Genomic DNA, 22274 nt, shown 5'->3' with positions numbered 1-22274 from the left:
GATTTAGGCACGCAATGTTTGGTGACCTATATAGAATTCCAGGGGTTAGTGGCAATTTTCAGTCTACTATCCAGATGAAGGGGCCGATGCATTAAAGTCCCCCAGAATCAACTGCCCGCTATTTCCATCACGGTAAGAATTACAAATGAGCTGCACGGACTTTCACAGTGCAGCTCGGGTAGGGAAAGCGCCAGGGCATGCGCGTAGCAGTCAATCAGTACGTGTGGCTGCTGTGCACATGCTCAGAAGTTTCACTACACACGGCTTTGTATGGAAGCCGAGTGTAGCCTGGAATGGCAGTGGAGCAAAGAGTAGACTTTTTACACAAGCAGCATCTCCATGGTTGCACAACATGACTAGCAAAAATGATTTGGTAGAATCAACCTAACTAGGCTCAACCCTCGAGGAGGGACCACACAGCCCCCACATGGCCCTTGAAGCAAGAGACAGCAGCGGAGCAAGGGCAGACTTTTCCAAGCAACTTCCCCATGGATCCCTGGACTTTCTTTCCCCTGCCATGAACCTGAAGTTCAGCCCTTGATAGCACAGTTGCTGGGAGGAAAAAGAAGGCAGGGGATTTTAGAACTCTTGTCGTGGCTCCTGCCCAGCGTCAGCTTTCTCTGCCTTCTGCTCCCCCCACCACCATCACCACCTGCCTGTCGCTATGGCTGCTCCAGACAATTTCAGGCGCTAAAGGTAGCGGTTCCTTGTTTGCAAGGGCGTAGCCAGACACCCAATTTTGGGTGGGCCTGGGCCCAAGATGGGTGGGCCGAAGAATCCCGCCCCATCCCACAGGTGATTTGGTTTCTCCTTCTCTCACCTGCCCGCTGCAAGTGCTGACTCTCCCCCGCTGGCGCTGCAGGTTCGCGCTTTAAAAAAGGCCACCGAGACTTCGCCATTGTAAGTCTCGGCGGCCATTTTGAAGCGCAAACCGGCAGCACCAGCGGGGGACTGAGTCAGTGCTTACAGCGGCAGGCAAAACTGCCTGCCCCGAAGAATTAAAGGAGTCAGATCGGTGACGGGAGGGAGGAGAATTCTATTAACAACTCGGTAGGGGGTGGCAGGGGAGAGAACTAGGGAGTCGCTGGGCATGGATGGATCATGGAGGGGAGAGAAGGGTCGTCGCTGGGCATGGGTGGATGGAGGGCAGGGGAGAGGAGGGTCACTGCTGGATTGGGTGGATGGAGGACAGGGGAGAGGAGGGTCGCTGGACATGGGTGGATGGAGGGCAGGGGAGAGGAGGGAGAGAGAAGAAATGCTGGACATGGATGGAGGGAAGGGAAGAGTGAGGAAGGAGATGAGATGAGGGAAAAGGAAGAGAGGAGAAAAAATGCATATGGATGAAGAAAATAGGCAGAAGCTGAGGACCAGAAATAATGAAGAAAGGAGGAAAGGAAAGAAATAAATGGAAAGGAAGCCCTGGAAACGGAGTTAAGAGGACAGATAGCAGCAGAATCGGATACTGGGCCAGCATGATCAGAAAAACAGTCACCAGACAACAAAGGTAGAAAAAAAATCATTTTATTTTCATTATAGTGTTTGGAATATGTTCACTTTGAGAATCAGGTGCTCAACATTAAAAGTTTATATTTATTTACTTCTTTATGGCATTTTATCCCACATTAAACATGAATTAGATTGGAACCTGGGATCATTTAATTTTTTTTTCCTGGAGAGAGTAATGCATTGCCGCCCCCCCCCCCCCCCCCCCCCCCCCCCGGCTATAGCCAGCTCTGCAATTTTGGGGCGGCGCAGAGGTGGACCAGGGAGAGAGCCTGTTAAAAATTTACCAGCACACCACTGCGCATACCTTTTAAATAACAGCGAGCAGCAACTAATACACACTGTTCATGTTGGCCCTACAGCCTTCCCACTGACACAACTTCCTGTTTCCGTATAGGCAGGAATACGTCAGAGGGAAGGCTGTGGGGCCGGTGTGAGTAGTATGTATCAGCTGCTGCTCGCTGCAGGTGAAGATCTGCTATTTACAAGGTATGCAGGAGGGACAGTTGTTGGGAGTTTCCAGCTGGTGGGACTTGGGAATCCCTGCCAGCCACATCATAGGTGTGCTGCTACTGGGTGGACCTAAGCCCAAAGTGGGTGGGGGCCTGGGCCCACCCAAGCCCACCCTTGGCTATGCCACTGCTTTTTTGCGCCTCGCTCAGGAACCGCTATGCATCCCTTGGAATGCACATTTGAATACTGAACAGCTCATCTAAATACATTTGCTTACAATTCCCGGTGTCTACTGTCGAGAACGATATATGGAAAACGATCAGAATGCACACAGTACGAGAGCAGGGCAGCAAATGCTTGACCCATCCACTGCCCTGCCTAGACTAGAGTTTATTTGGAAGGATCTGTGAAAACAGAGATGCCGTTCACTAAATCCAGACTGCCCCAATTTGACCACCCCTATCGGACTGTCCGTTCACTTGTCTCTTAGATTGTAAGCTCCCTGAGCAGGGACCGTCCCTCTATGTTAAATTGTACAGCGCTGCATAACCCTAGTAGCGCTTCAGAAATGTTAAGTAGTAGAAGTAGTTTCTGATTTGTTTGACAATGAGAATAAGAAATTAGTTCCGGGGATGATGGCACTGTGCCCTCCTTGCTATTGCTAAGCGCTGCCATGCCCTGCGCTGCCGAAGTGCCACTCCTGACAACACTATGAGAACGGATTGCAGGAGCTCACGTTGGCAATGCCTTGATTAGGGAACAGACTGTACAGCGCCGCAACTGTGCCGTGTAACCACGGAGGCACATCAGATAATGTGCAGCAGCCATTTCACTCTCACCCATTCATACGCAAGGTTTTGCTTATTTAAAAGTAGCAACTTTTCAACAAAGAATCCATAATATACCCTCTTGGAGCTAATGAAGGGTTCCCTGCTGCTGTTTTTCCATTGTTTTTTTTTTTTTTTAAATATGTCTTTATTTTAAGAGTTGCTGTGAGCCACAACTCAGACTGCTCGGGGGGGGGGGGGGGGGGGGGGGGGAGAGCACACCAACACTTGCCATGTAGATAACACCACAGCTTCCATGGGCTGTATATAGTTGAAGCCAAGACCTTGCTGGCAGGGGGCTGAGGATCTCATTGGTGACTGTGAAAAATCAAGTCTGAATTGCATACCATATGCCACTTGTTGTGTCTGCCGGGCTCTGGTTTTCGTTCTCTGTGTGTCTGGAGCACAGATATGTTTGTGAGGCTATTAAACACACTCCAGTCAACTGCATTGCTTCAGGTCAGAGCCTCCTTGGCCAGAGGTGTTGAAACAGGTTATGGAAAAAGCTATTTATGATATGATTGTAATATTTCTAGATAGTGAGCCCTTTTTTTCGTAGTGGAATACTATGATAGACCAATGTCAGGCAAGCAGAACACATGGCAGGAACCAGACAGGGTCAAAGTCTGGAAAGAATGCTGGGACTAGACTAGGTAAGGTTGAGGCAAGCCACCAACACTCAGGAAAAGGGTGGCCAGAAGCCACATACACAGAGGCGGAAAACGTTTCCAGCACCACTCAGTCACAGAAGCTGGTGGCTTCTCAGGAACTCACGCACATACAAGAAAGAGACTTCAGGAACCCACGCACACATAGAAGCTAACAGCTTCTCAGGAACCCATTCATACACAGAAGCTAGGGACTTCAGGACCCCCCCCCCCCCCCCCCACACACACACACACAGAAGCTAGGGACTTCAGGAACCCACACACACATAGAAACTAGTGGCTTCTCAGGAACCCATTCACACACGGAAGCTACAGACTTCAGGAACTCACAACCACATAGAAGCTGGGGACTTCAGGACCCCCCCCCCCCCCCCCCCCCCCACACACACACAGAAGCTAGAAACTTCAGGAACCACCCCCCCCCCCCCCCCCCACACACACACACACACACACACAAAAACATCCAAATCGGTATTTTTGAAACCTATTTTTCAGAAGTTTTTCCATGCTGTTCTTCTGCAGTGCTTCAAAATGTCAAGAAGCCACACTGGGGTGTTTTAAGGATGGGATTTAGGTGTTCCTAAGACTTAGATGTTTTTCAGCCATAATGGAACAAAACAAAACCATCCAGGACTAAAACTAAGTTGTTTTGAGCTAGACCTGTTTTTAGAACGAATAAGGCATAAAAAGGTGCTCTAAATGACCAGATGACCACTGGAGAGAACCAGGGATGACCTCCTATTATTTCCCCAGTGGTCACTCACCCCCCTCCCCCCCAAAAAATGTGATTAAAAGTGTTGCCAGATTGAAAAAATTTTCCCCTCCCAAAACCATCCCTAAACCGCACCTTGCCTACTGCGTCATTAACCCCGTCCCCGACGTCACTAACCCCGCCCACGACATCACCAACCCCGCCTCTGTCATTAACCCCGCCTCTGATGTCACCTCTGATGTCATTAACCCCACCCCGACATAGCCTCCGACGTCATTAACCCCGCCTCCGCGGGGCTTCTATTGGACCAAATTGGACCAATAGAAGCCCCACCGGAAAAGCGACCAAACCTGCACCATGGCCGCAAAAATACTGCCCAATTTCCCGCAGCCCACAGCCAACGAAAATCTCCCGCAACCGGTCACGGGAACCCGCCATTGGGCGGGAAATCCGCCCACCTGGCAACACTGTTTACCAGCCTCTAGGTCAGCCTCAGATGCTATACTCAGATCCTTCACAACAGCAAGCAGGTCTCTGGAGTGGTGGGTGCAGTACACTGTAGACAGGTGGACCCAAGCCCATACCTCCCCCTACCTGTTACACTTGTGGTGGAAAGCGTGAGCCTTCCCAAACTCACCCAGACTCTTCTGTACCCACGTGTAAGTTCCCATTTCACCTATAAGGGCTATTGTAGTGCTGTACAGTTGGGGGTAGTTGGTTTTGGGGGGCTCAGCAGACAAGATAAGGGAACAACAGTGAGGAGTGAGATCTCTAATTAACGAATGGTATTGGCAAGTGGTGCTTAAATGGCAACTCTGGCTGTAAAAACTAAGGCCTGTGCTGGGCTGGCTTGTACGGTCTATGTCCTGTATATAGCAATCCAGTTTAGGATGGACTGGAGAGGGCTTCGGTGGAGACTTCAGTAATTTGGATCCTGAGGACAGTGCCAGGCAGACTTTTATCGTCTGTGTCCTGCGAATGACATGACAGATCCGGATAGTCTGGAATGGGCTTTGATGGCAACTCCAGTAGTTAGAACATCGGGACAGAGCTGGGTGGACTTTTACAGTCTATGTCCCAGAAACACCACGATCAAGTATATAATCTCACATTCATTGATGATTATAATCTTGAATTGATGATGAATGACACTATTGCGCAGACTGGATGAACCGTTCAGGTCTTTATCTGCCATCACTTACTATGTTACTATGAGGGGCATAAGTGAACGGGACCGGCCATCTATATGGCCGGCCATCTCTAAGGCCGGACCCATAAAGCGGCATACCCGACCGCATTATCGAAACAAGATGACCGGCCATCTTTCGTTTGGATAATACGGTCGGGGCTGGCTAAATCTCAACATTTGGGCCGGCATTAGAGATCGCCGCCATTGGTTTTTGCCGATAATGGAAACTAATGGCGGCCATCTCAAACCCCGCCAAATCCAAGCCATTTGGTCGTGGGAGGAGCCAGCATTTGTAGTGCACTGCTCCCCCTCACATGCCAGGACACCAACCGGGCACCCTAGGGGGCACTGCAGTGAACTTCACAAATTGCTCCCAGGTGCATAGCTCCCTTACCTTGGGTGCTGAACCCCCTAACCCCCCCAAAAACCCATAACACACTCCCCACAACTGTGTAGCACTACCATAGCCCTTAAAGGGAAAGGGGAGCACCTACATGTGGGTACAGTGGGTTTCGGATGGGTTTGGAGGGCTCCCATTTACCACCACAAGTGTAACAGGTGGGGGGGGGATGGGCCTGGGTCCGCCTGCCTGAAGTGCACTGCAGTACCCACTAAAAACTGCTCCAGGGACCTGCATACTGCTGTAATGGAGCTGGGTATGACATTTTGAGACTGGCATAGAGGCTGGCACAAAAATGTTAAATTTTTTTTTTAGGGTGGGAGGTGGTTGGTGACCACTGAAGGAGTAAGGGGAGTTGATCCCCGATTCCCTCTGGTGGTCATCTGGTCAGTTGGGGCACTTTTTGAAGGCTTGGTCCTAAAAATAAATGGACCAAGTAAAGCCGGCCAAGTGCTCGTCAGAGCCGGCTTTCTTTTTTCCATTATTGGCCGAAGCTGGTCATCTCGTAGCCACGCCCCCGTCCCACCTTCGGTACCCTGCCGACACGCCTCCCTTTAACTTTGGCCGGTTCTGCGACGGAAAGCAGTTGAAGCAGCCCAAAATTGGCTTTCGATTATACCGATTTGGCCGGGTTTAGGAGAAGGCCGGCCATCTCTCGATTTGTGTCGGAAGATGGCTGGCCTTCTCCTTCGAAAATAAGCAGGTATGCAAGTTCAAAAAGATTCCATATCAACAGCAAAAAGTTCCAGGTCACCTACTTAGCAGAGAATCCCCACTGCGCCCTGTAGTATTAGGTAACAGTCCTGTATTTATTTAATTAAATGCATTTGCTTTTCCACTTTTTTCCTAGTGGAATACACAAGGCAGAGTATGTAAAAGAGAAATTCGCTGAGCAGAGGAATAATATACATGTACAGTTATAAAGTAGATTACGGATAAAAAGACAAAGAGTCATTCTATACCGAGCCTTTGTAAACTAGTGCAAGAGAAATTAAAAATTCAAGAAAAATCATTCCTATCAATGCATTGTGAAGTTTCTTTGCAGGAGAAGCCAGGACATAGAAAGAATGTCGCCAGACAGGGCACACTATTAGATTATACTAATGTAATTAGTGATCTTGGGAATATCTTCTTGGACTTAAATCTTTCTAAAACGTGAATTAAGTCCTAATATTTTCATACACAGTGACTCACTTTCTGTGGCTCCCATCCTGAGATGTCTAGGACCAAGTATAAATAATAAAAACCAAACACATAGCAACACCCTAATCATCCTAGTGCAACAATGTAGTATAATTTTTATTATTAAATAATTATCAATCCTAGTCAAGACTTATAGAATGTGATTTAAATGAGAGCCTCAGAAACGTTGCCATGCATGTTAGGCTCCAAAGTCAAATTTATCAAAAAGCAAGTGAATGTGATTTAAATTAGAGAATATCCCATTAAAGCTATTTATTTAAAAAGGTATAACCCACACCATTTACCAGTCTAGGCAGGGTACAATGCATACACACATAAAGTACTGAAATCATACCAAAAAATGACAGAAAATGAAAGCCATGAAAGCATAAACATCACTAGTGGGTGAGCACTCTACCAGAACCCTTATTCACACTCTTATCACCTCTCGTCTTGATTATTGTAACTGCTTCTCACCGGCCTCCCTCTTAGCCATCTCTGAGATCTCTCTCCCCTTCAATCAGTCCAAAACACTGCTGCGCTACTCATTTTCCGCCAAAGTCGCTATGCTCACACTAGCCCTCTCCTCAAGTCGCTTCACTGGCTCCCTATCCGTTTCCACATTCAATTCAAACTTCTCTTGTTGACCTATAAGTGCATTCACTCTGCCGCTCCCCAGTACCTCTCCACTCTCATCTCTCCCTACGCCCCCCCTCGGGTACTCCATTCTGTAGATAAATCTCTCTTATCTGTCCCCTTCTCCTCTACTGCTAATTCCAGACTCCGTTCCTTTTATCTTGCTGCACCTCACGCCTGGAATAGACTACCCGAGCATGTACGTCTAGCCCCGCCTTTGGCCGTTTTCAAGTCCAAACTTAAAACCCACCTCTTTACCACTGCTTTTGACTCCTAACCACTGCTCACTTGCCCTGTCCTTTTATCCTCACCTCTTTATTCCCTTACCCTTATTGTTCTGTTTGCCTGTCTTATCTAGATTGTAAGCTCTTTGAGCAGGGACTGTCTTTTTGTGTATGGTGTACAGCGCTGCGTATGCCTTGTAGCACTATAGAAATGATAAGTAGTAGTAGTAGCTTAAGCTGTTCTGGGACCAGAGAATCAATCATGATGACAATAGTTCAGGGGAAAAGCATAAGAACATAAGAATAGCCATATTGGCTCAGATCAAAGATCTTTCTAGCCCAGTATCCTGTTTCCAACAATGGCCAAACCAGGTCACAAGTACCTGGCAGAATCCCAAATAGCAACAACATTCCATGCTACCAATCCCATGGCAAGCAGTGAGCTTCCCCATGTCTGTCTCAATGGCAGACTATGGATTTTTCCTCCAGGAACTTGTCCAAAACTTTTTAAAACCCAGATACGCTAACCTCTGTTACTACATCCTCCGACAAAGAGTTCCAGAGCTTAACTATTCATTGAGTGAAAAAGTGTTTCCTCCTATTTGTTCTAAAAGTAGCACTGAGACGAGAAACACATCAGCTCAATGGTCACCACAGCAGCCGGGTGGACAAGTCAGCCTCCCTCTGTACAGCTCTGAACTCCTCTCTGGCACTGACTCCGGGCCTTAAATGCTCTTGGCAACCCCAGTGACATCGCTGGTGGGCGAAGCTTAAGCTGTTCCAGGACTGGGGAATCAATTGTGATAACAAGCAGTTTAGGAGGGAAGCCTTAGTACTGAGATGAGAAATATAGCAGTCTGATGGTCACAAAAGCTAGGCTCTCTGGAGCCTTAGAAATGTGGTCAGATCGTGTCCCGTATGTTAGGCTCCAAAATCATATTTATAAGCAATGTTCTAGCCATAAAATAATGTGTTCACTTACTGCCAGCTAGTCTGACACTTTCCATATTCATTTTTTGTTTTCATATCTGAGGATTTGTCTGCTTGGCCTACTCAACAAGACGATCCTGTCTAGGTCTTCACTCTTGCACTGCCAGGCTCGAATTGAGCAAACAATCAAAAGGTTTTCCAAACAAAACCTGATCTTTTCATGATTGATAAAAACAGGTTGACTCACCATCTCATTCTGCTCCGTGGGTCAAATGAAGGCTTCAACCAGTTTCAGCGTACTCTTATTGACTTGTACAGGATTGTGCCAGAAAGAGCATGCAAGCATGAAATATTTTCTTAAAAAAAAAAAATCTGCATTTTGCCCCTTAACAACTGTCACCAGGGAGAGCACTCCCAGTACAATCAAGAAACAAATGTCCACCAGCAACTTCAATTTTAAGGCTTTTATTCCATGCAGGCTTCTAGTAGACCTGATACATGGTTCCAACAGCAGCATTCACCTTTAATCTTAAGCACATGTAAGCCATCTGAAAGTGTGTGGCAAACAGTCCCCTTTAAGCAGTAGGCTACCCAGCACCTACCAGGATTCAATACAGGCTCACAGTCAGCTTCAGTCTGGGCTCTTTATCCAGTGCACAATAAACAGTAGTTCAATTCCCAAGACAAACAGTTCAATCAGTTCATCATCCCAGTTCAATCACAAAGCAGCATTTACTTTCAGGTGGTTTCAATACTTTAGGGACCTCTCACACCCAAGGGATTTTCCCTGCTACTGCTTCTCTCTCACTTCTTCTCTCCTTCTGAACTGAACTCCTCAGGGACTCCTTCCCACCTGCCTAATCAATCCCTGGCATCTGCTCTCACAACCAATCATTCTCCTTCCATTTGCTTCCACCACACCTATACCAGCTGAGTTAAGCATTAGACTAATGATGAGCTCCTGCACACAGGGTTTCCTAACTCTCTTTCCCCCTAGTGGCAGCCAATCTACATATCCTGCCAGCTTACACCCATGTCTTCCTCTATTGCAGCTAGGAGTCCAGTCTGGGTTCCTCATCTCCCCCCTGGCTCCTTGCCTGCAATGCCTTCTGGGACTTGTATTTCAAACTGAAACTGCCTTAACCCAACTATCCTGGATGTGACTATCACACAGCACATCATCTTCTTACGTGGCGATCTACATTAATTCTGGTTTGTTCACTATGGAGTCCTTTTACAAAGGCATGCTATCGTTTTTAGCATGCACTAAAAATAAGCATGCACTCAATGTTAGAGCTGCCCATATGTTCCTATGGGTGTCTCTAGCATTTAGCACACGCTAATCATTAGTACATGCTAAACCACTAGCGTGCCTTTGTAAAAGACCCCCTATGCATCTCATTCAAGAGCGAACATTTGTCAAGAACTGTCACTTAGGTCCCCTCTCTTTGTTTGCAGATATAAGTACATAAGCAATGCCACACTGGGAAAAGACCAAGGGTCCATTGAGCCCAGCATCCTGTCCCCGACAGCGGCCAATCCAGGCCAAGGGCACCTGGCAAGCTTCCAAACGTGCAAACATTCTATACATGTTATTCCTGGAATTGTGGATTTTTCCCAAGTCCATTTAGTAGCAGTTTATGGACTTGTCCTTTAGGAAACCGTCTAACCCCTTTTTAAACTCTGCCAAGCTAACCACCTTCACCACGTTCTCCAGCAACGAATTCCACAGTTTAATTATGCGTTGGGTGAAGAAACATTTTCTCCGATTTGTTTTAAATTGGCTACACTGTAGTTTCATTGCATGCCCCCTAGTCCTAGTATTTTTAGAAAGCGTGAACAGACGCTTCACAACCACCTGTTCCACTCCACTCATTATTTTATATACCTCTATCATGTCTCCCCTCAGCCGTCTCTTTTCCAAGCTGAAAAGCCCTAGCCTCCTTAGTCTTTCTTCATAGGGAAGTTGTCCCATCCCCGCTATCATTTTAGTCGCCCTTTGCTGCACCTTTTCCATTCCTACACTATCTTGAGATGCGGCGACCAGAATTGAACACAATACTCAAGGTGCGGTTGCACCATGGAGCGATACAACGGCATTATAACATCCTCACACCTGTTTTTCATACTTTTCCTAATAACACCCAACATTCTATTCCCTTTCCTAGCCGCAGCAGCACACTGAGCAGAAGGTTTCAGTGTATTATCAACAACGACACCCAGATCCCTTTCTTGGTCCGTAACTCCTAACGTGGAACCTTGCATGACATAGCTATAATTCGGGTTCTTTTCTCCCACATGCATCACCTTACACTTCCTCACATTAAACGTCACCTGCCATTTAGCCGCCCAGTCTCCCCGTCTCGTAAGGTCCTTCTGTAATTTTTCACAATCTTGTCGCGAGTTAACGACTTTGAATTAACTTTCTGTCATCAGCAAATTTAATTACCTCGCTAGTTACTCCCATCTCGAAATCATTTATAAATATATTAAAAAGCAGCGGACAGACCCCTGAGGAACCCCACTAACTACCCTTCTCCATTGTGAATACTGCCCATTTAACCCCACTCTCCTTCCAAGCCGGTTATCGTTCCGACAAAGGGAATTATTAAATCTGCACATCACCCGATTATCAATGATGGACGTTAATTTTTCACAGAAATCTTTGTAAATCTACCTGAGAGATGGAAAGAGAGGGGAACATTACTCCGAGATAGTGGAAGAAAGACATTGCTGACCTGGGGGCATTTGGATAATTCCAAGGAATGGAGGTGTCGCCCCTCCTGATGTTGCAGAGACTCTAGGATCATGGTGATGCTCCATGTCTATTGTTTTTATGGAGGGCTGATATTCTGTTAAATCATTTAAGATATTGGGCCCTACAGAACATTTATTTAGTTAATGGGGCTTTTGCAATATTAATCATGGAGAAATTTCCATCACTAGAAGACATTTTAGAAGTCCAAACAACAAGCATTTCTCCATTTAGCCCTAATCCCAACCCAGATGATGTATCCAGTGGCGTAGCCAAGGGTGGGCTTGGGTGGGCCCAGGCCCATCCACTTTGGGTTCAGGCCCACCCAGTAGCAGCACATCTATAATGTGGCTGGCAGGGATTCTCAAGCCCCACCAGCCGAAAACTCCCAACTGTCCCTCCTGCATACCTTTTAAATAGCAGATCTTTGCCTGCAGCAAGCAGCGACTGATACATACTGTTCGCACCGGCCCCGAGGCCTTCCCACTGATGTATTCCCACCTATGCGGAAACAGGAAGTTGCATCCGAGGAAAGGCTGTGGGGCCAGCATGAGCAGTGTGTATTATGAAAATCTGCTATTTAAAAGGTATTCAGGGAAGGGCAGATGTTTGAGAGATCATATGGATGCAGGCAAGAGAAGGAGAGACCAAATCACTTGTGGGACAAGGCGGAGTTCTTCTGCCCACCCATCTTGGGCCCAGGCCCACCCAAATTTGGGTGTCTGGCTACGCCCCTGGATGTATCCCTCAGAGGAATATCTCTCTGAAGCTTTAACATGTTTCATTTTCTGCAGGTAATTCATGTTAAATCAATATTCTGCTTAGAACATCTCAGAGTCCCAATTTGGTGCATCTACAAACATAATTCCTGCCATTAGAGCACTCCCATTACAATAACATCTGTCAAAAGTCTTGTGCTCCTTCGCACGGAAATAATTCTTCTTATAAAACACATTCCACTTATCGGGGAAATTCCTTTTTCTTCTTTTAAAGTCCCAGCCCTTTTTTTTAAAAAAAAATAGACGTGTTCTCTCCTATAAGAACGCCTTGATGCGTTTTGCAGGTTTCTCTTTTGAGTGGTTTCCCCTGTGTTTCTGCAGTCTTCGTATTATCCCCTGTAGAGCAGGCTCTTCAAGGCAGATGCCATGAAAAATAATTGCAAATACAGATCAATATGGCATCTTTGCAGAGGTGGAGTTAACAGCAGTTTCAATCAAATCCATCTGGATGCCCCAGGGTGCCATTTCACTTCAGATTGCAGCTCAGAATATTTTTTAACAACCTCTACTTTCTGCCTCAATATATATATCTAGAAAAATTGTGTGGACACACAAAATGTAGCTGTCACTCTCTTTTCTAATGATACACGTCCCCCTTTTCATATGAGGTATAAATTCACGGAAGTCAAACTGCTTCCAATAGAAAGGAAATTTGGGAACGAGGGGTCATAGGATAGAGGGGAAAGGGATAGCCTTGGGAGTATTTTAAGGAAATATTTGTTAACAGAAAGAGCAGTGGAAGAGTCTTCCAGTGGAAACAGTGGAGTACGTTATCTGAATTCCAAAAATTAGGGGGCAGGAACACAGTGGGGTTGATATTCAAAACCATTTAGGGGGAAGTTATCAAGGCGTAGTAAATGGCAAACCTTTACCACACCTTGATTTAACACAGAAATTAGCAACCTGTGGAACAGCAGTCCTGCAGGGTGCTAAGCATTGTGGTAAATGAATAACCTTGACTGCAAGTCATCTCACAAGCAGCATTCTTCCAGTGACCTTAGAATCCCTCTGGAGCCACCGTTTTGGAAATGGCGCTGGCAGGGCAGGAGCGACTGGGGATAGCTCCTGCCCGACGACCACTGGATCACTAGTAGATGGTGTCAGGATACCTGGTGACCTTAGACAAGTCACTTAGCACTTTTACTACAGCTTAGCGTGTGCTAATTTCTGTTAGAGCGCGCTAAGCTTTAGTAAAAGGGCCACAATCTTCTATTGCCTCAGCCATTACAAATGTAATCACTATAGCCATGTTCTACCAACTCCCCCAAATCAGGGTTCAAAGCAGATCCCAAAAAACAAAGAAAACCAGCCATTCACCAGGGAATAAGAATAAAAATAAGTAATCAGAGCAAGGTATAAAAAACTAAATAAACAACAACAAAAAAATCTATCTTAAACACTCAAAACTTTATCAAATAAAAACGTTTTCAGCTGATGTCTCAAAGTAGCATGAGAAGGAGCTATTCTAATGTCCTTGGGCAAACTATGGGGTAATGGATTTAGCAAAGATTTTAGCACATGTTTATTACAAATTTAACACTATTCTTTTTGAGGGTATGTTTTATGCAGGTTGTGTGTTAATGTAGCACGTGGTAACTTCTAAAATTTAATGTGGGAGCATTTAGTGACTCCTATGTATAGCCGTTATACGTGAATTACCTAGTATGTGCTAACAGGATAATATTTCCATGCCCAAGCTACACCCATGCCTTGCCTTCTCCCAGAAAATTTCCTAACACATGTGCATAAGTACATAAGTATTGCCATACTGGGAAAGACCAAAGGTCCATCGAGCCCAGCATCCTGTTTCCAACAGTGGCCAATCCAGGTCACAAATACCCGGCAAGATCCCCAAAATGTACAAAACATTTTATACTGCTTATCCCAGAAATAGTGGATTTTCCCCAAGTCCATTTAATAACGGTCTATGGACTTTTCCTTTAGGAAGCTGTCCAAACCTTTTAAAAACTCCACTAAGCTAACTGCCTTTATCACATTCTCTGGCAACGAATTCCAGAGTTTAATTACACGTTGAGTGAAGAAATATTTTCTCCGATTCGTTTTAAATTTACTACATTGTAGCTTCATCGCATGACCCCTAGTCCTAGTATTTTTGGAAAGCGTGAAAAGATGCTTCACATCTACCCGTTCAACTCCACTCATTTTTTTTTTTTTTTTTGTTTAAATATTTATTTATACATTTTTTAAACATAACACAAGCATTACATCTTGTTTAGGAAAAACAGAAACAGAAAATTCTACTTCAATATATATATAGTCCCCCATTTCAATTAAACTTCTTTCTTAGACCACAAAACTAAGACAGGGGGGCTGGAAATTTAAAAGGAGTTAAATCAGAATAAATTTTTAACAAGAATATGGCCTGGATCACCCCATCAAACACACACATTGTGAATTACCAGATCTTAAACTAGCACCCGATCTATCTGTTCACTTTCTTCATATCTATAAAACTCCTCAAATGTCCAGGATCAAAAAAGTGATATTTGTTATCCAAGTATTTTAACTGACATTTACAAGGATAGGACAGTATGAAACTGGCTCCTAAAGCCTTAACTTCATCTCTCATTGCCAGGAAAGACCGACGTCTCTCCTGGGTAATCTTCGCAACGTCAGGAAAAATCCAAAGTTTTTCGCCATAAAATGGTTTTGCAAGATTACGAAAGTAAAGTTTTTTAATCATGTTCACATCTTGTTCGAAAACCATTGAGACAAGAAGAGTTCGCCTCTCAAATATCCCATCATTGGAGTTTTCCAAAAAATCAGTCAAATCTTGAAATTCTTGATTCCCATCTGTTCTCTTTTTAGGAATAGGTATATAAAATATTTTGTTAATAGGAGGTATTAAATTTGGAGAAACAGATAGGTTTTCAATTAGGTACTTTTTAAACATCTCAGTTGCATTTATTTCTGAAGAATGGGTAAAATTAAGAATCCGTAGGTTCAAGCGTCTATTATAGTTTTCAAAATTCTCCAATTTTCGATGGATTATCATTTTATCTTTAATCAATGAGTCTGTTTTTTTAGTCAAAGAAGAAATATCCTGTTGAACCTGTGCTTTATTTAATACTGATTCCTGTCTCAATGTCTCAAACGCGTTTGTTAGCAAATCCAGTTTACTCACTATTGACGTTGTCTCCTGGGCAGTTTGTGAGACCATAGACGTTAAGGACTGAATCGCGGACGAGATAGATTCCAGTGTTGACGCCGGGGGAGTTACAACTTCTCCCTTGCTGTTACCTCCCGCTTCCCTGGGGGTGTCACCGCCGACTGGAGAACCTGGAGCAACGACATCCGAGTGTTCCTGGGTCTCCAAACACGCCCAGGCTCCAGCGGGGCACGGCGGAGGATTCACTTCCGGCGAGGACAACGATGTTTCCAAACCCTGTGGGCTAGGTGCTCCTTCACCTGCCCATACTGCGGGTATACTCTCGCCGGTCAAACGTGGGGTGCTTGTGGCGTATCGGTCCAGCGTTGTTTGAATCTGCGTTGTACCTGGAGCTGCCGGCGGTATGCTTTTCACAACGCCCTTTCTTTTAGTATGCGGCATTTTTCCAGAAACAATCACCGTTCTGAAATTCAGGTAAGACGAAAGGATTTCAAACGCACTCCGACCACCATCAAGTCTGACCCGCCATCTTGGAAACGCCCCCTCACTCCACTCATTATTTTATAGGCCTCTATCATATCTCCCCTCAGCCGCCTTTTCTGCAAGCTGAAGAGCCCTAGCCACTTTAGCCTTTCCTCATAGGGAAGTTGTCCCATCCCCTTTATCATTTTCATCGCCCTTCTCTGCACCTTTTCTAATCCCACTATATCTTTTTTGAGATGCGGCGACAGGTGCTAACACGTATATTATCACAGAAGAGCTTAACAAGTTTGATCATATTATTCCGCACCTGAAAAATGCACATTGGCTGTCCCTCTCACACCAATCCATTCTCGTTCTAGTTTTTGAAATTTGCGCCTCTGGTGAACCGTCATACCTCTCTCACTATCTTGTGCCCTATAAACCATCAAGATCACTTAGATTGACTGAATAGAACCATCTCGTAACTCCAACCCACAGGGAAATAGTTCATGAGATAAACAGATGTTCCCTCTTTGCTGTACTGGGTTGGGATTATAGAACAAACTGCTCTACAATTTAAGGCTTCAACCCTCCCTGTATATTTTCAAAGTTGGCCTAAAACGTTTTTGTTTAAGGAGGCTTTTGGGTAACCTCTTCTGCTTGTCTTGACAGTGGGTCTCGATTATGCAGACAAGTAGCTTGTGTTTTCTCCCATTTCCCATTTTCCTATCTACATTGGCGTTCGCTCCTATCGTTCTATGTATTGTCTAGTCCATCTGTGTCTCTATCTCTCCTTTGCCTCTTTTTAGATTGTAAGCCTCTCATAGGGTTTGTCTGATGGGTGGGGTAGTAAGCTCTTAATAACTTGAAAACTTGAAATTTGAACACCACCGTGTGGTACCCATGTTAGAATGCATTAAGGGCTTAACACCCTTTAGTAAACATACTCCCTATGTGAGGTACGTATCACTTGAAAACTAAATGAACCATCGAAAATGTACTTATATTGAAGAACAATTACTAACGGAAAGTATAGTAAGAAGGTATCCTTAGCTCGAGAATTAGACTCAGAGAAAATCACATGCTTGTTTACAGATTTTGGCACTGTCATAAAAGTCTAATGACCAAAACAGGCCAATCTGGATGCAGTACGATCCAACACTGTTAATCAGTGATAATGAACCAAAAATGGAAGTACTCTGTGTTTGCCAAAGACTAGAATACAAGTCTGGCAGCAGTGGTCTGTAATAATTGAGTGATTTCCCAGAGATACACAGAAAAGAATTACAGTAGTCCACTCATGTCTCTTCCAGCACCTGACTGTATCTCGCCTTGAACTACAACTGAAAAAGGTTATGAATTAATCCAAACTTCTTCCCCATCTAGGCAGAGTCTGTCACTTGAAGCTACCATTAGATTAGAGATTGCCTATGCCAATTATTTTATTTTCTACAGATAATCACTATCATCCCACCACCTAGGGCCCTTCAGGAGATTTTGTATGTCCATCACTCTCGCTCCTGTTTCATGCTTGCTGCTTAATTCTGTGCCACCTGGGTGGGGCGCCATTGTCCATGTACACCAGTTCCATCCGTACAGTCTAGATTTCCAACCATCAAAGCCAATGCATATGAGAACTGTAAAAGGATATTATTACACATTGCCACAAAAAAAAAAAAAAAGCAAAAAGATCCTAAATAATATAAAACACTAGTAAAAAAGGCCCGTTTATGTGACCAATGAAACGGGCGCTAGCAAGGTTTTCAGCGGAGTGTGTATGTGTGAGAGAGTGACTGCGTGAGAGACAGAGACGGAGTGAATGTGCGAGTGTGGGTGTGTATGACATAGTTTGAGGCTGTCTGTGTGAGAGTGTGTGTGTGAGAGTGAGAGTGTGTGTGTGAGAAAGAATGAGAGTGTGCGGCAGCCCCCCCCCCCCCCCTCCGTCAAGGTGTTTTGGAAAAGAAGCAGGAGATCCCAAGGGGTCACATTGTGACGCGAGGGCGGGGCAGACACTCATGGTTAAAAAGCGATCTACACCTTGACACATTTAGAATGTTGGGAAACTTGAGGCTTCATTAGAATGTTGGAGGTGCGTTTTATATAGAGAGATGTCATTTTGCCTCTCTGCTATCATCTCTCCTGCATTTACTGTCAACCATCCATGATATTTATCACTGTTCACAGCTCTCCCTCGCACACTGCCATCATTACATGGCATTAGAGCTTTCTCCATGTCATGTTCTCATGAGTGTGAATCTTTCCTGATTTATCCCACGCTTGTAGTGTACATGTTTCTTTCATCGTGTGCTTTTTGCTGTTCTTATTATTGTCGAAGCATCGCTTGGGGATCCTGCATTACTTGGGTCCTGGAAGGAGAACCAGCTGCAAACTTAGATCTTTTGGCATGCCAGCTGTTTGAATGCATTATACTTTGGATTTTGGGTTTTTTTTTTGAGTTGGTAGTTTTGTCAATCAAAGCCAAGGCTAGTGAATTAAGCTTTCATTTTCCTCTGTTTTGTATCCTCTTTCCCAATATACTTAGTTGGATCATTACCGCAACAATCCTGGGCGAGGGTCCAGGCAGCCTGATTTCCCTTTAGAAATTTACAACCGGGATTCCTGGCTCTGATCTTAGCATCCCTTCCACACAAAGACCAGAGTTCCCCCCCCCCCCCCTCTCTAGGGGGCTATGATCACAGCTTTCACAGCATCCCCACCCCTGGCTGACCTAGAGCATTGTCGGCTCAACCCAAAAATCAAACTGAACTTTTACTGCTGAATTCTGTATAGATTACCCAAAGGTTGGCACACAAATTTGGGTGCAGAGCCCAGATCAGCATGTAAATTAATCAATTAAGTGTTAAAATCAATAATTGGTGTTAACAAGAACTTAATTAGCAGTCATTTGGAGTTACCCGCAGATCTGCCCTATGCCCTATTATATAACATTGTGGGCAACTCCAAAGGGGGCATGGCCATGAAAGGATTAACCATTAACCTATAGGCATTCCAATGCCAACTTATGCAAGTGTTCTATAATGGCCAGGGCTTTTTTTGAGGGGGTACTTGGGGGGTACTGAGTACCAGCACCTTTTCCACTGTCTGCTAAAATTGACCCATAGTTCCTAAGTTTTACTGAAAGAGCATAGGCTCTACACACCAATTCTGCCTTGTCATAGATTCTGTGACTGGTTGCAGGGGGCCTGGCTATTGTCGGTCCCTCAGTGATCACCACAACCCTGAAAGGTGGCCTGGCATTTGAGTACCGACACATTTTTCACTAGAAAAAAAATGCATTGATAATGGCACCCTGCTGCACAGACGCTGTATAGAATTGAAACTCAACATGCCGAACTGGAGCTCTCTGGCTGATATTCAGCCGGCAGTGGTCGGTGTTTTATTTAAACATTGACCATCACCGGCTAAATTATTGTTATTATTATTTATTACATTTGTACCCCGCGCTTTCCCACACATGGCAGGCTCAATGCGGCTTACATAGTAACAATATAAATAATTACAAAGTCGTAAGAAAAATATACAGTTTGTGGTAGACGCAAAACTAATGGGGTTAACAGAAAGTAAGTTAAACGTAGGAGGAATTGGGTTAGGAAGGAAAAGAGCGTTGGGAGGTAGGCGTAGAAAGATGGAAAGGAATGGATATGGGGTAGTTAAAGGATAATGGGGAACATGGTCAGAATATAACTATTGTCAATAAGAATCGTATGGGCAGGAGGAAGTGACGTCACGAGATGCGATGGCAGCTCCCCATGTGTTGGCACTGGATCCAATTGCACGGCAGTTAGCCGCTGGAGCTTATGCGAGTCCTGGCTGATATTGCATAAGACAGTTATGAGGTCCCTGCAGCCTCCTTCACCCCAGCCTGCAACAGTTACAGCCCCCCTGCAACCTCTCTCCAACCCCCTGCCAGGCTACATTACCCCTGGTGGTCCAGTGGAGGCAATGGGGACAGGAGCAAAGCCAACTCGCTCCTGTCCCTTGTGGCTGCCTAATGAAAATGGTTGCTGTGACTTTGAGCTACCTGGGCACCTTTCTGAATATCCAGGCTCAGATTTTCCTGCGGCAGTCAGTGGCTTAAAAACAGCAGACTGCCACAAACTGAATGTTACCCCCAAAGTGTGTGGTTTTTTTTTTTTTTTTTTTTTTTGGAGTAATAGTTTCTGCCTTCTCCTTTGAGCTTCCCACCTTAATCAGAACCAGGGTCTGGGATCTGGTGCTTATGATCCTTCATTTGTAACTACCTGGGGATCTTCTCTCCTGTTTTACATCCCCTCCCAACCAGTAGCGTAGCCACAGATGGGCCTGGGTGGGCCCCAGAGCCCACCCACTTTGGACACAGGCCCACCCAAAATTGTGACATTCTTGCTGTGGCTGGTGGGGATCCCCAAACCATGCCAACTGAAGATTTTTTTTCTCCTTGGGCAGCCCTCGCTCTTCCAAATGTCAGCGAACAGCACTTGCCTTAAGCTGACGCTGAGACCGGCCCTTCTGCACATGCTCAGTTTTTGCACATACAAAAGCACTGAGCTTGCACGGCCTGTTGGCAGCAGCATCCGTTTGAGGCAAGTGCTGCCGACTGCCGTTTGGAAGAGTGCCGGCTCCTTGAGAAGGAGGAGGATATCTTCAGCTGGCAAGGTTTGGGGATCCCCACCAGCTCAAGTATTTAATATTTGGGGTTTCTGGGCAGGGAGGGGTGGAGAGAGGAGCAAACCGGAGGGGGATGGGGGGGGGGGGTGAATTCTATGCCCACCCACCTTGAGCTCACGTCCACTCACAATTGTCCATCTGGCTATGCCCCTGCTCCCAACGTAATTTTAGTCCGGTCATTGCGGTGATGGTCTTCAGCTGGGGGCCTCGCACCAGGGCTCCTTCCTGAACACCATACTCATGGCACTTAAATATGATCATTTGGCATCACTATTGTGCAATGACCTTGTGAGCCCTCTAGGGACAGAGAAAGTACCTGCATATAATGTGTACAGTGCTATGTACATCTACTAGTGCTATAGAAATAATTAGTAGTAGTAGAACTAATATTTGCCTGGTATAAACTTAACTGGTCGGTGCGGAATATTCGCTTAGTTTCAGCTGGCTAAAAAAAATTGGATATTCAATGCTGATCACTGGAAACAGCCCAGCATTGAATATCCAGGGTCAGTACTAATCACATCACTTATGTGGGCTGCTTCCCAGGGTCTCGATATCAGGCCCTCTGTTTTTATGTCTTTGTGCCTCAGTGCTACTTCTGATTTCAAGGCTTTATTCATCCTTCTATGGATACATTTGATACCCCAATTACAATAAATCTGACGCTCTTTAATAGCCATTGAAACACTCAAAAATAGTGTATGGCAGATTGAAGGGTTTAAATTGGGCAGATTACCTGGGCCTGAATGGCCTTAATAATTTTCTTGTTTAAAACCTTGCCATTTGCTTTAGTTAGTGAATAAGCGATGTTAGAACCCTTAGCATGTCACATCTATATATCAGTGGTTAGTTTATGGATTTCCATTCAACGTCTACCTAGGTGCGATAGTGAATACAAGTTGGGGAGGGTAGAAGCAAGAAGGCGCGGTGATAAGGTTATTAATGCTGCAAAGAGGCAATTGTGAATTGCGTCAAACTAACTCCCCATCCCCCAAACACACGCAACACACGCACAGTCCTTTGACTGAGGCCTGCTAGCTCATTCTCATTTTAAAATGGATTATAAATAGCCTATTATAAATACTCCTGCGATTTATTCGCAAATGTAAGTTCATAAATCTTACCCCGGAGGGATACATGAAACCAGAAACTTAATCACTGGAGGTAAATCGAACGCCTCATTGCAAGCAATCCATTTCTCTAATGACAGGGATTCTACTGTTTACCCCAAACGTTATCTGTCTGTAGTGAACATATTAATTCTGTGCTGGAATAATGGAAATTTTCATCATTCTTCATGCCTGAAGAGTGATTAGGTTTTCCCCATTCTGGTCTTTTTTTTTTTTTTTTGCATGCTCTTGTTCGCTCTGTCTTTCTTGTACTGACATAGTTAATGCCAGTGGAAAAGACCAAAGGGTCTATCGAGTTTACCCAGTTATCCTGTCCAGAAAGTTAAGGATATATCCTTGCCAGGAAAGATGTTAGACATTCAGGGGCCCAGGGCAGAAACCAGGGAGAGGCCCCAAAAGCAAGCTTTCAGTCTATGCCTCTAGACAGGGGCGTAGCCAGACACCCAATTTTGGGTGGGCCTGGGCTCAAGATGGGTGGGCAGAACTCCACCCTGTTCCACAAGTGATTTGGTTTCTCCCTCTCTCGTCTACATGCCATATGGTCTCTCAAACATCTCCCCTCCCCCACATTTCTTTTAAGCCTGTTTCCACATAGGCAGGAATACATCAAAGAGAAGGCTGTGGGG

This window comes from Microcaecilia unicolor, chromosome 11, assembly GCF_901765095.1.
Source record: "Microcaecilia unicolor chromosome 11, aMicUni1.1, whole genome shotgun sequence".
NCBI lineage: Eukaryota > Metazoa > Chordata > Amphibia > Gymnophiona > Siphonopidae > Microcaecilia > Microcaecilia unicolor.
This window is presented reverse-complemented; position numbering follows the sequence as displayed.